We start from the raw sequence: 12,367 nt of genomic DNA, 5'->3' as shown, positions 1-12,367 counted from the left end.
ATTTCAGGAAAAGTGCCTGATGTCAGACCGTTCTTTTCTTTTTTATTTTCAATTTTACTAACATACTATATTAGCTCCAGGGGTAGAATTTAGTGATTCATGAGTTGCATACAACACCCAGGGCTCATTACTTCAGGTGCCCTCCTTAATGCCCATCAACCACATACCCCAACACCCCAACAACCTTCCCGCCAACAATCCTGTTTGGTTTTTATAGCTAAAAGTCTATTATGGTCTCCCTCTTTGTTTTTATCTTATTTTAGTTTTCCTTCCCTTCTTTTTATCTGTTTTGTTTCCTAAATTCAACATAGGGGTGAAAGCATATGGTATTTTGTCTTTCTCTGACTTGTTTTGCTTAGGATAATAACTTCTAGTTCCATCCATGTCATTGCAAATAGCAAGATTTCTTTCTTCTTGATGGCTGGGTAATATTCCATTGTGTGTATACACCACCTCTTCTTTATCCATTCCTCTGTCGATGGACATCGGGGCTCTATCCATAGTTTGGTGATTGTGAACATTGCTGCTATAAACATTGGGGTCCACTTGCCCCTTCAGATCACTATGTTTATATTCTTTAGGTAAATACCTAGTAGTGCAATTCGCTGGGTCAAACAAACTTCTTTTTCAAATGAACCTGGATGGGGGCGCCTGGGTGGCTCAGTTCATTGGGCGACTGTCTTTGGCTCAGGTCATGATCCTGGAGTCCCGGGATCGAGCCCACATCAGGCTCCCTGCGAGGCAGAGAGCCTGCTTCTCCCTCTCCCTCTCTCTCTGCCTGCTGCTTTGCCTACTTGTATCGATCTAGGTCTCTGTCAAATAAAAAATTAAAAAACAAAAATCTTCAAGTAAACTTGGAATGTCCTTGAGTTAGGCATTTATTGGGTCAAAATCTGTTTCAACAAATTTCCAAAGTTGAACATATATACAGTTTTTGCTCTGAACATGGTGGGATTAAACCGGAAACCAATAACTAAAATATCTAGGAAATCTGCAAATATTTAGAAATAAAGGAAAACATATGTTCACATAACCAGTGGATCAAAGAAGCAACAACAAAATGTTAGATATAATTTGAACTGGATGATAACTGAAACAAAGCAAATAAAAATTTTTTTAAGATTTTATTTATTTGACAGAGAGAGCACAAGCAGAAGAACCAGCAGGCAGAGGAAGAAGCAGGCTTCCCGCTGAGTAGAGAGTCCAACTCTGACTCCAGCACTCGAACCCAGGACCCCAGGATCATGACCTGAGCCGAAGGCAGATGCTTAACAGACGGAGCCACCCAGGTAACCCAGAGCAAACCAAATTTGTAGAATGTGGTTAGAACAGTGAGTAAAGGAATGTTGCATCTTTAAGTGTTTATTTTAAAAAATAAGAAAGATCTAAAAACTGGGATATAAGTTTCTATCCTAAAAAAGAGAAGTGAAAGCACATTAGTTACAAAATAGAAATAGATAACAAATATTGGTATGGAAATGAAAATAGCACAGAATATTAACAAAGCTAAAATTAGAGTTGTAAAAGACTAATATAATTGAAAAATGTCTACTAAGATCAATCATGAAATAAAAAGTGAAATTTTGGGGGCGCCTGGGTGGCTCAATGGGTTAAAGCCTCTGCCTTCGGCTCAGGTCATGATCCCAGGGTCCTGGGATCGAGCCCCGCATCTCTGCTCTCTGCTCAGCGGGGAGCCTGCTTCCTCCTCTCTCTGCCTGCCTCTCTGCCTGCTTGTGATCTCTCTCTGTCAAAGAAATAAATAAAATCTTTAAAAAAAAAGTGAAATTTTAATTATCAATATCCGAGAAAAGGGGGCCCATTGCTACAGATTAGAAGACATTCAAAGGATAAGGAGATTATAAACACCTTTTATAAAAAAGATTTTATTTATTTCTTTGACCGAGAGACAGACAGCGAGAGAGGGAACACAAGCAGGGAAAGTGGGAAACAGGGAAGCAGGCTTCCCAGTGGAGCAGGGAGCCCGAAGTGGGACTCGATCCCAGGACCCTGAGATCATGACCTGAGCCAAAGGCAGATGCTTAATGACTGAGCCACCCAGGCGCCCCTATAAAACCTTTTTAGGAAGAAAATTGCAGGTTCAAAGATTTCTCCTGGTGAATTTCATCACACATAGAAGATATGTTACCAGGGTCCTACAAACTCTCAGACAATAGAGAAGGAGGTATATCCTCCAAATCCATTCAATGAGGTGAGCACGACCTTCCTACCAAAATATAATAATAAATGTACGGATTACTATACCTCACAAACACAGATATGGCAATCTTGAACATACTAGAAAATCAATCCTAACCAAATTTAAAAAGATCCTCTAGAATGACCAAGTGGAATTTGCAGCAGAAACTACAAGGTTGGTTTCCTATGTAAAAGCAGTCAGTGCAATTTACCGTAGTAAGAGACTGAAGGAGAAAAGCCATCTGCATTCTCAAAGCTGCAGGGGAAGTAATTGATGAAGTTGACCATAGCTTTCCAAAAGGTCTCTGGTAAAGTAGGAATTGGAGGGAATTTCCTTCTGCCGAAGGCAAAGCAGGGTTAAGTGACCAGGAGAGGTTGTGCCTTGGGACCCGAGGCCGTGAGAGCTGAGCAGATTCTGCCCCCAGCTGCAGCACCTCTCATGTCCTTGCGTCTGGGAGAAGAGTTCCCACGACCAGCTGTGTGGCTGGCCACAGGTTACAACACATGCATCACGGGATGATGCGGGGCGACTACTGTCTCTGTCCTCCACCTTCTGAGCAGCCTGGAGCCCAGGGTGGCCTGTGTGGGCCTTAGGAGAGCAACCAACTCAGACCTAGTGGGCGGCGGGGGATCCTCACAGGGAGCCGGGGAGCTGGGCATCGGGACTGGAGAAGTGGTCATCCATGATGCCTGCGTGATGAGGGGGCTCCAGTCGGGGGGTGCATGCATGAGCTCTGGAATCAGACAGACCAGCTTCAGCCCCCGCCTTCACTCCCACGTGGGACCTCCTGGAGAGGTCCGAGGGTTTGTGCTGTTTGTCCCTTGTCAAATGTGTAAAAGGAAGTGAAGAGAAGCCAGCTGCCTGGAGGGATGTGGTGGGGTACAGTACCCGGGCAGGCTAGGGCACCCCAATGGCCCCCACTGCAGAAAACAGTACAGCCCAGGTGGCGAAGCTTGGGACTCACACTTTTCCAGGACTGCAACAAGGCTGTCCTTGTCTTGCTCCAGGACTAGAACAGACCACAGACAGCTCCCTTGTAAGCAGATGTTCCAGAAACCAGACCCACCATCACGGAGGAAAGGCAGGACGTGAGGGGAAATGGGTGTTGCCCGTGGTGGCCGCCTGAAGGGAAGAGGCCGGGAAAAATCACTCCCTGTGTTGCTGGGTCACTCCTTGTACCCCTTGGCTCACATCCAGTGAAGCATTCCCCAGATTCTGGGTGCACCTGTCCCCATCAGAAAGAGCCCAACCTCAACTGGTCCGGTGACGTTTCTCGCCCACTGACCTAGAGTGAGCCAGGCCCCCAGACCATCCAGATGTGGGGTGCTCCGGGGCCTCGCTCTGAGCAGGCTCTGCTTCCTCTGATCCTGGGAGCAATGGCTAGTGGACCTAAGAGGCACAGAGGGCGTCACCTACAGCCCCAGGCCAGGTGCAGAGGAGACCACAGACCCAGAGCCCCAGCGGTCCCCCTGCTGCTGGCAACAAGCATCAGCAGTCCTGAGTGTGCCCACATGCGGGGGGCGGGGGGAGGAGGGTGGGGGTGGGGTGGGGAGGAGGAGGAAGGCCAGTCCCCAAGCCCTACAACCAGGGGCCGAAATCCCAAAGGGACTGGAGAAAGACCAAGAGCCCCACGCTTTGCCCTCTGGTGCCCTTGCTTCCGCCTCTTTACTGGACAGTCCTTTCCTGTCACACATTCCAGTGATGAGTCACAAGCATCGGGCTCCACAGTGCAGTTTTCCGTGGAGGAGTAGGCAGTCGGGCACATCCAAACAACATACCAGGTTCCTGGGATCAGAGGGCAAACACAGCTCTTCCTGGGCAATCTAAAGTAAGCTTCCCTTCCTGACCCAGCTCCTTTCCCCAAGCCGGGGTCATCCACCCATTCATCCAGACCCGTGTCCCTCCTCCACTTCCACCAGTGCCTCAGTTTTCACTGGCCCAACCATCCCTGCTTCCCCATCTCTTCCCCCGGGGCAGTCAGCACCTCCGTACAGGTGACCTCCCCACGTGTTCTGGAACTGGGTGTCACCACATGGGCTCAGCTCCCCATTCCCAGGCTTTTGCCTTCTGCTTTCCCTAAGGATCCACTGTTGTTACCTCCTCATTAACCGGGACCCGCCAGGGCGGAACCTGTCCAGTCTCCACCAGTCCACCTGCCGTATAATCAGGAGCCCGACCCCAACTCTGAACCTCTGCCTGAGCCCGGGAGCCACGCTTCCGTCCCATGATGGGTCCCTGATGGGCAGGAGCAGAGTCACCCTCCCCAGTGCCCCCGACTTGACTAGCCGGTCCATCCCTGCTATTGCAGTAGCCTGCTTTCCAGCCGGCAGAACGGCAGCCAACTGGGCATCCAGGCCTGCCTTTGACTCTGATGAAATTGATATGGCTACCAGGCCCCTTCCCAGGCTCCTCCTGACGGCCCCCCCGCACCCGGCGGCTTTGCTACCTCTCACCCTTTGGGAAACCTGGCCTCGCAGCACAAGCGGCAGTCTGAACCTCCGCGGAAACCCAGGCACCCAGTGGGAGCAGAGCTCGGTCAGTTTCGGCACATGGGACACTGCCACGTCCCACCTTTGGCATCTCGGCAGCCAGCCTCATCTGCTGAAGTGGGGCCATCATCGGGATGCCCGGCACTCGGCAAGGCTCAGCTTTGCTAACATGACTCCGGACCATTTCCTTTCAAGGCATCTGCGGGTCCTTTGGCTAAAGACTGTTCTAGGGCCAGGGTGTCCCCCCAGGCCCCAGCTCCAGGACTGAAGCACTCTGCCTTAGTGCAGGGCCGAGGGGGACACTCCGGACCTCAGCTCATGCCGGGGGAGGCTGAGACCTGAACCCCAGAGTCCTGCCAGCCTGCAGAGCCTCCGTCCCACCTGGAGACAGAGTACCTCCCCTGGGAGACACAGTCCTTCCTGCCCAAAGGCACACCAGCCGGAATCCCCAGGCCAAGCACACTGGTCCCTCCAGCAGAGAAACCGTCGCTGACAACAGACACGACAGAAGACACTTGCGCTTGACCTCCCGTTCCCGGCACCTGCAAGCCATCGGCCAAAGCCCTCAGCCGCAGGGAGAGCGGCCACACCACACCTGTGCTTGGAGCTCCATCTCCTCCCACCTGCAGTCCGGCCCCTGCGCTCCACTCGTCCAGGGCACAGGGGGAGTTCCAGTGAGAGGGGCCAGGACCAGAACTGGGGTGGAGAAGCCGCGTTCCCTTTCTATGTCTGCTGGGGACCTGTCTGGCCAGAGCCAAACTGTTCCAGGTAGAAAAGCTACCACTAAAGGGAAGAAAGCTGGGACGGAGGACAACTGCTGTTCGTGCTTCTGCCAGACGCCTCCGGGCCACCAGGCCAGGGCACCTCTGTTGCCGTCAGAGGGGCGGGCACCACGGGTGTGGCTGGAGAAAAGACTGTCCCTGAACACATTCTGGGCACCTGGTGTCCGTGCGGACAGGGGACGGGAAGCGCCCTGGGAGGCAACAGTACGCGAGCTGTGTTTGGCCATACTTCCCGTTCTGCCGGCATTCGCAGCAGCCGGGGAGGCTCATGGCCAGAGCACGTGGCTGCAGTCAGATGGGACAACGTCACTTTCATTCAGTCCACTGGGGCCTTCCCGGCCGGGATGCCCCCCTTGACTTTGTAGGAGCCCACACGACTGAGAAAATACCTGAGCTTCGGGGCCTCGTTCGCCTCCCGTCGACCAGATCACGGGTGCCTCTTCAGCAAGGAGCAGCTGTCCAGGGACTCCTTGTGGACACATGGGTGGGACCACCAACCCGCGGGTCATCTTCTCCCGCAAGAACCAGGATCTCCGCAACTAGGAAGCAAAAGCCTTCTCTACACATGGCGGCAGCCACGGGCCCTCACTCCCGGGTTTGCTCTCCCGGGCACAGGCTCAGGTGCATCTAGTTCCATCAAACAAACTTAAGCTGTTTTCTGTTTTCTTAGAGCAAGCCGGAGGCCCAACAGCTCGGGGTGTTTGTGCATGTTTCCCTGCCTGTGGGGTCCGATGGCACTAGTTGGAGGTCACACTGGCTTGGAAAGGTGCACTGTGGGGAGAAGGGAGAGATCCGTAAATACCAAGCGTGCAACACTCTGCTTTCCTCTCTTGGCCTGGAAGACTCGAGCTCTAGGCCGGTTTTCCTCTAGTCTTAGAACTGGCAGGACAGCCACTGCTGCCTGCAGCTGCCCCGGGCCTCCCCACTGTTGGCTTCTGTGGGCCCTGACCTTCCGTTCCCAGACAGAACATACACGGACATACGTTGTTCTTGTTAATCGGGCTCGATGAGGGAAGCAGAATTGACCTGTACAAGTGGCAATGTGTTGAGCCCAACGTCACTGTGCAAAGCTTCGGTGGCCCAGGAAGTAGGCTGCGGAGGCAGTGCCGCTAAGGCAGCAGGAGCTGACATCTGCGGTCTGCTGTGTCAGGGGCAGCAGCCCGGAGGAATCGAGGTGCGGGGGCGGACACAGGGCATGGCTCTCCCTCGCCTCTTCCTTCTGCGTTTCTCCCCGGCTGCCCGGCTTCCGTGGAGGACACACCAGCCTTGCCGTGTAAGCCAACCGCGCTGTACCACTATAGTCTGTGGAAAGTAGCTCCGTGTCCTCGTTCACTGGGACTACGCCAAGCATCCACACACATTCACACGCCACCCAGGGAGGACTGGCTTGGTGGGGAAAAGGAAAAACTCAAGTCGGTTTTATAATTTTTGAAAAATCTCAGTCAAGGATCAATATATAAATATTGTTCTCGTGCTGCCTTAAAGCATCTGACTGAGCATTTTCCTCTGAAAGGGGAGTCAATTTTGTCAATTGCTTTTCCCACAACCAAGAGAGGATCCTATGGCTTTCCCCCTTAGTCTCTTAATATGGTGACTGTACATTAATGCAGTCAACAGCTGGGTAGGTTCTATTTTGAAAGCAAGTCTTCCTCCTGTCGAACCCTCTGATATGTCAAATGCAAGAGTTAGAACGTCACTCAAGCTTGGCTGGCCTTGGAGTCAGGCCGTGTCTCCACTAGACTTTACTGCTGAAAACAGAATCTTTTCTAACTCATTTTGCAGCCCATAAAACCACCTGAAGCTGGGGGAAAGCAAAAAGGCCGGCCTTTCCCTCAGCTTCTTACCTGTTCTTTCATCGAACATTTATTTGGGACTGACCCTATGCTTGACACTGTGGCACACCCTCGTGACGCAGAGTGTAAAGGTGTCTCTTGCTGCCCATGAATTTACGATATCGAGAGAGTCTGACGAATAAACCAAATATTACAGAGGAGGGGAGACTGGTGGGGATTTCGAAGCTGGTAGGAAGGACATAAAACCAAGGGTGGGAGGGATGGAACTTTACATTCGAAAAGAACCAAGTGGCCTGGTAGAGAAGGACTACTTTCAGGTCAGGGAAATACCACGTGAAAAGGCAGGGAAGGAAGAACAGTCACGACCCAGTGCCCACCAGGAAGAATATTCTCTCTGGCCACAATAGGATTAAAGTAGCATCAATAATAAGATGAGTAGAGCATCCTCAAATACCCAGACATAAAGCAAAACATACTCTTTCAGAACCAATGAGTCAAAGGGGAATAAGAAAAAAATGGGACAATAAAGTAAATGATAATTAAAACGAGAAAGTAAAAATGTGTGAGATACAGCTAAGGCAAAGTGTGTCAGGAAACTTTGTAGTTTCATGTGTTTATATGAAAAAATAAGAAAGAATTAAAAATAATGACTCAAGTTTCCATCCTTAGACAAGAGCCATTGGTTTAAATAAGATCCAAAATAAGAAACTGAAATTACACAGCACTGAAAACTAAGCCGAGAGAGGAATTTTTTAAAAAGATTTTATTTATTTATTTATTTGACAGACAGAGATCACAAGTAGGCAGAGAGGCAGGCAGAGAGAGAGGGAAGCAGGCTCCCTGCTGAGCAGAGAGCCCGATGCGGGGCTCAATCCCCGGACCCTGGGATCATGACCTGAGGCAGGGGCTTGAACTCACTGAGTCACCCAGGCACCCGAGAGAGGAATTTTTAAAAGACTGATAAAACTCACAAACCCCTACTGTGACTGAAGGAGAAATAAAAAGAGAATTCAAATTTTATGAACATCAGAGGAGTTATGACAACCCAACTGGAAGACAGGAAAATGGTAACAAAGGACCACAAGCCCCTGGCAAGGATGACATTTCTGCCTCCAAATGTTTTGTGTTTTTCCCTCATGAACACTAGAAAACCTCTAATGACATTATTAACAGTGCTACACAAATTCTTTCAGAAAATAGATAAGGACGCAACTCTTGCTAACCCACTTTAGGAACCCAGTGTTAGTTACCCTCAGCCCCAAACTCACCAGAAACAAAAGGACAGGAGAATGCCTCTGATGGCCCTAGAAATCTTTGACAACCTTCTCAGAAGTCAAATCCTCCCAAATATACAAGCATGATCTAGCATGATTAAGTGGGCTTTTTCTCAAGAATGTAAGGTTGCTTTGGGCGATTAATAATGCATTAATGTAGGATCATCAGATTAAGAGACCAAGGGGGGAAAGTCATAGGATCCTCTCAATGGTTGTGGGAAAAGCAATTGACAAAATTGACTCCCCTTTCAGAGGCTCAGCAAGGTAGGACCGGGAGAGTTTCAGTCGTGTGATAAAGCCCATCTACCAAAAAACTCCAATTAACGGCACAATGAATGTGTTTACCCTCTGATCAGAAACTGGGAAAGGATGACCTTTGTCTCCACTTGTCTCCACTCAATACTTTCCTGGATTTTGGAGCTTATGTCAAAGGTAAGGGAACTACTCATAGACGTACACGTTTAAAAAGAAGCAAAAGTGCCTTTCTCATAGAGAACGTGATTGTGCACGTTTACTACACGTAACAAAGTTTACACGTTTACAAAGAAGCTCCAAGAAGGAAGAAATGAAGTGAGCCAGTTTCCCGTGTCAAGGTCGACATACAAAAGGCAACTGCTTTGTCTGTGTGCTACCAAACACCAGCACGCGTGTAATGCATACGTACAATATATGTACAGATCCATATATCCTACTTGTGCACTGGAAAAGGTCACACTGCTACGTTGTCCATTTCAGTCAGGACCCTGAACGATGGGCCATGGAATTATTATAAGGGATGTGGGTGCCCTTGGGTAAAGCTCTTAAGCCAGGCTAGATCCTGCACCCACCTGGTGTGTGTCTCCTGACCTTGGACCTGGGAGATCATTCACAGACAGCTGTGTAGTCGGCTGCCAAGTCTTCCCAAGACAAGAAATGCCTGACAGTGCTATGCTGACCGCTGTTACTCTCTGCAGAGGGAGAAGAATGAGAAACTCAAGGCATGGTTCTTGGCTCTCTCATCTTACAAAAGCAGGCTATGGGTTGACTCTGACCCAGAGGCCTCAGTGTTGGCCGCTAGTGCAATATATTGCCTAGAGAAATTTAGAAAGACCTCATATATGGAGATGCATACCGTGTTTGTGGTCTAGAGAAGTTAATACCGGTCAATTGTCCATTTTGACTAGGACTCTGAAACCTCATCTATGGGGTTATTCTGCGAAATGTTGGTGCCCTTGGGGCATAAGAGTTTTCAGGAGAGGGGATCCTGTGCCCACCTGATGGGCCTCCCCCATCCCGGCCCTGGGGGAAGACAGCTCCCAGCCAGCCCTGTGGTTTGCTGCAAGACGCAATCACAAGAGAGCTCTGCCATGGAGATGTGTTGACAGCTGTGGTCCCTGCCCACATCCTCACATAGCCTGAGGCCCCCGTTGGTTAAGGCCCACTTAGAGGAGTTGTGCCCCTAGCTAAGTACCTTAAGGTCTTAAGAAAGAAAAAAAAAAAAAAAAAGACCACCTGGTGTGTAAGTGATGGGGAGTCACCAGGGTCTGGTGGGTCCAGGCTGATCTGTAGAATCAGACAGCTTGGGTCAAGCCCTGGCAGGGCCACTACTGCCTCTGTGAGCTGAGGAAAGTTCTAGGCCTCCCATATCGTTTGGCCAAACCTGTAAAGCTAAGAGAAGAGGCTCTGGCCTCCAGGAAAGGGTGATGTGGGGCACAGCCTCGGGGCGCGTCAGAGCCCGGGGGCGCTACCTGGGAAGCCAGTCCAGGGGTGCCGCTCCTACTGCGGGCTCGGGACTTCCCAGGGTGGCCGCCAAGGGGGCGGCCCCAGAGAGGCTCTCAGACGTCGGTGCCCCAGGCCCTGCGCTCCCCGCGGGCGGCGGCGGGGGCCTGGCATAACCGCTGTCTTCCGTGGCGGTTGGAAGGACGCGGCTGGCGGCCCTCGCGCCCACTGCTCTGTCCGGGGTCCCTCACCGCCCCGCCCCCAGCACCCACCAAGCACCCCGGGCACTGCCCCTGCCTCCGCCTCCCTGGAGCCCTGGGTCCCCCAGTCCCCGGGACTGCGTCCCCCACCTTCCCCCGCATCAGGCTGTATCCGGCACTGCCGCTGAGTCAGCTCCGAGCTCAGACGGTCGCGGCCGCGGTACTCCAGGCGACCGGTACTGCCCTCGGGGACCCGAGGGAGAGAACGGAAGACCCAGGGCCCAGACGCCAGGCGGCTGTCCGGAGCCTTACGCCCAGGAGGCCGGCCCGCTTCCCGGGAGCCATCCCCGCTGTTTCGGACAGTCCCCACGGAGCGCGCGCTTCACCGGGTGCCACCAACTGCAGCCCGGTGCGCGAGGCTCCAGACGAGCGAGTCCCGCGGACCGGGACCGTTGTCCTCACCCGTTGCCCTCCGCTGCCTTTCCCTCCAGCCAGCCCTTTGCGCAGGGGTTCTCTGTCCCCCTGGCCGGTGGCCCTTCAGAGCCTTGGGGAAGGGTGCGCGGGCCACCGAGGGCTCTGGTGCTAGGACACCTCGCTGACTTTTCTAATGGTCCAGGGATTCCTCGCACACAGTCAGCTCCTCCCCAAAGCTTCTGCAGCCAACGGGTGCCCTCCAGTGTTCCCCCATCGGGCATGGGTCACCCCTGTCCTGCCCCTCACTTGGCATGCTTGCAGGCTCCTGGGTCTGCACCCTTCGTCCCCTGTCACCTGGCAGAGCTGGGAAAGGTCTCCTCTCTGATCCTTTGTCAGGACAGGCTGAGACCACCTCCTGGTCAGTCTGAAAGGGCGGTGGGAGCCCACAGTGAGAAGCTAAGGGTGGCGGCCACTCTGGGACTTTGTACCTGAATCCAAGAATCAGCCCAGCTTCAATGTGTGTGTTTGGTGGTCTCAGGAGGACAGGGGAGGGGATGGCGTTAGGCCTAAGTTCAGAGGGGTGCTTCTAGGCCTCAGGCAGGCAGGAAAAGGGCAGCAGAGTCTGCCCTTCATGCTAAAACTGGTTTTAGGGGGAAGACTCAGGGAGCTGAGCATTGCTTGTCTCTGAGCCCTTCCTGGAAGTTGTGCTCGCCACGCTCTCAGACTGTAATTCGTCTTCAAGGCTTTAAGTCTTTTCCGCTTTATGAATTTGGAGAAGATGAATTGCCGGGCTTTCGAATAACCCATTCGAGGATTCTGCCACCCGTACTAGGGGGAGAGGACCTCGGAGGGCTTGTGGGAAAGGAGGCATTTGTTCAGACGGCTCTCATCATGCCACACGGCCTCGATGTGTTTGGCTTGGTCCACGGTCATGGCTTCGTGGCAGGCCCTGGTGAGCATGTAAACTTCTGACACTGACCCCCCAAATAAGAACCCTATGGAATAAAAGTCCCCTCATCTTCAGGAATATGGGCATGTGACTGAGGCCGGCATTCATAGGGGAAGTCAGTCTGATTGAGCCCAAGGTAGGCGAGATGGAGAGTCCTGAACAGGGAGGCGAGGATCTCCAAGCCCATGTGGTCGCTGAAGCTCACGTCCACGTCCGCTCACACGAGGTAAGCCACCTCCGGCCGGAAGCGCCGCTGGGAGAAATTGCTGATGGCCTCCGTGCGGTGCGTGGAGACGTCCTGCCAACGGGCACAGCTCGGGGTCTCGAGGATGATGATCTGCTTCCCTTTCTGTCGGCTGAGATGAGGAACATACTCTGGCTTGTCAGTGAAGATACAGTAGTTCACCCTGTGTCCCACCAGGAAGTACGTCTCGGCGGACTGCAAGAACTGCTTCAGGAAGATCGTGTAGGACCTCACAGAAAATACAGTCGATCCAACGGTCGTGGTCCGGAGCTGGAACTGCTCATTCACGATGTCCGTGTTGAAAGTCCCCTCCCAGATGATGGGAGC

General features: G+C 52.4%; 1 long non-coding RNA gene and 1 pseudogene across 1 annotated transcript; both read right to left on the bottom strand.

Annotated features, from left to right (window-relative positions):
• Window positions 1–6,201: 6,201 nt before the first annotated feature.
• Window positions 6,202–10,610, bottom strand: LOC116857767. The gene is made up of 3 exons (XR_004380798.1): window positions 10,584–10,610; window positions 10,027–10,174; window positions 6,202–6,239 (listed from the first exon to the last, which is right to left on the bottom strand). It is a non-coding gene; the product is annotated as an uncharacterized LOC116857767 (long non-coding RNA).
• Window positions 10,611–11,675: 1,065 nt separating this feature from the next.
• On the bottom strand, window positions 11,676–12,364 carry LOC116857590 (annotated as a pseudogene).
• Between the last annotated feature and the right edge of the window lie 3 nt (window positions 12,365–12,367).

This window comes from Lontra canadensis, unplaced genomic scaffold, assembly GCF_010015895.1.
Source record: "Lontra canadensis isolate GAN:19392208 unplaced genomic scaffold, GSC_riverotter_1.0 scaffold125, whole genome shotgun sequence".
Taxonomy (NCBI): domain Eukaryota; kingdom Metazoa; phylum Chordata; class Mammalia; order Carnivora; family Mustelidae; genus Lontra; species Lontra canadensis.
The sequence above is the reverse complement of the archived record's forward strand: the minus strand, read 5'-3'. Positions and strand labels throughout refer to the sequence as shown.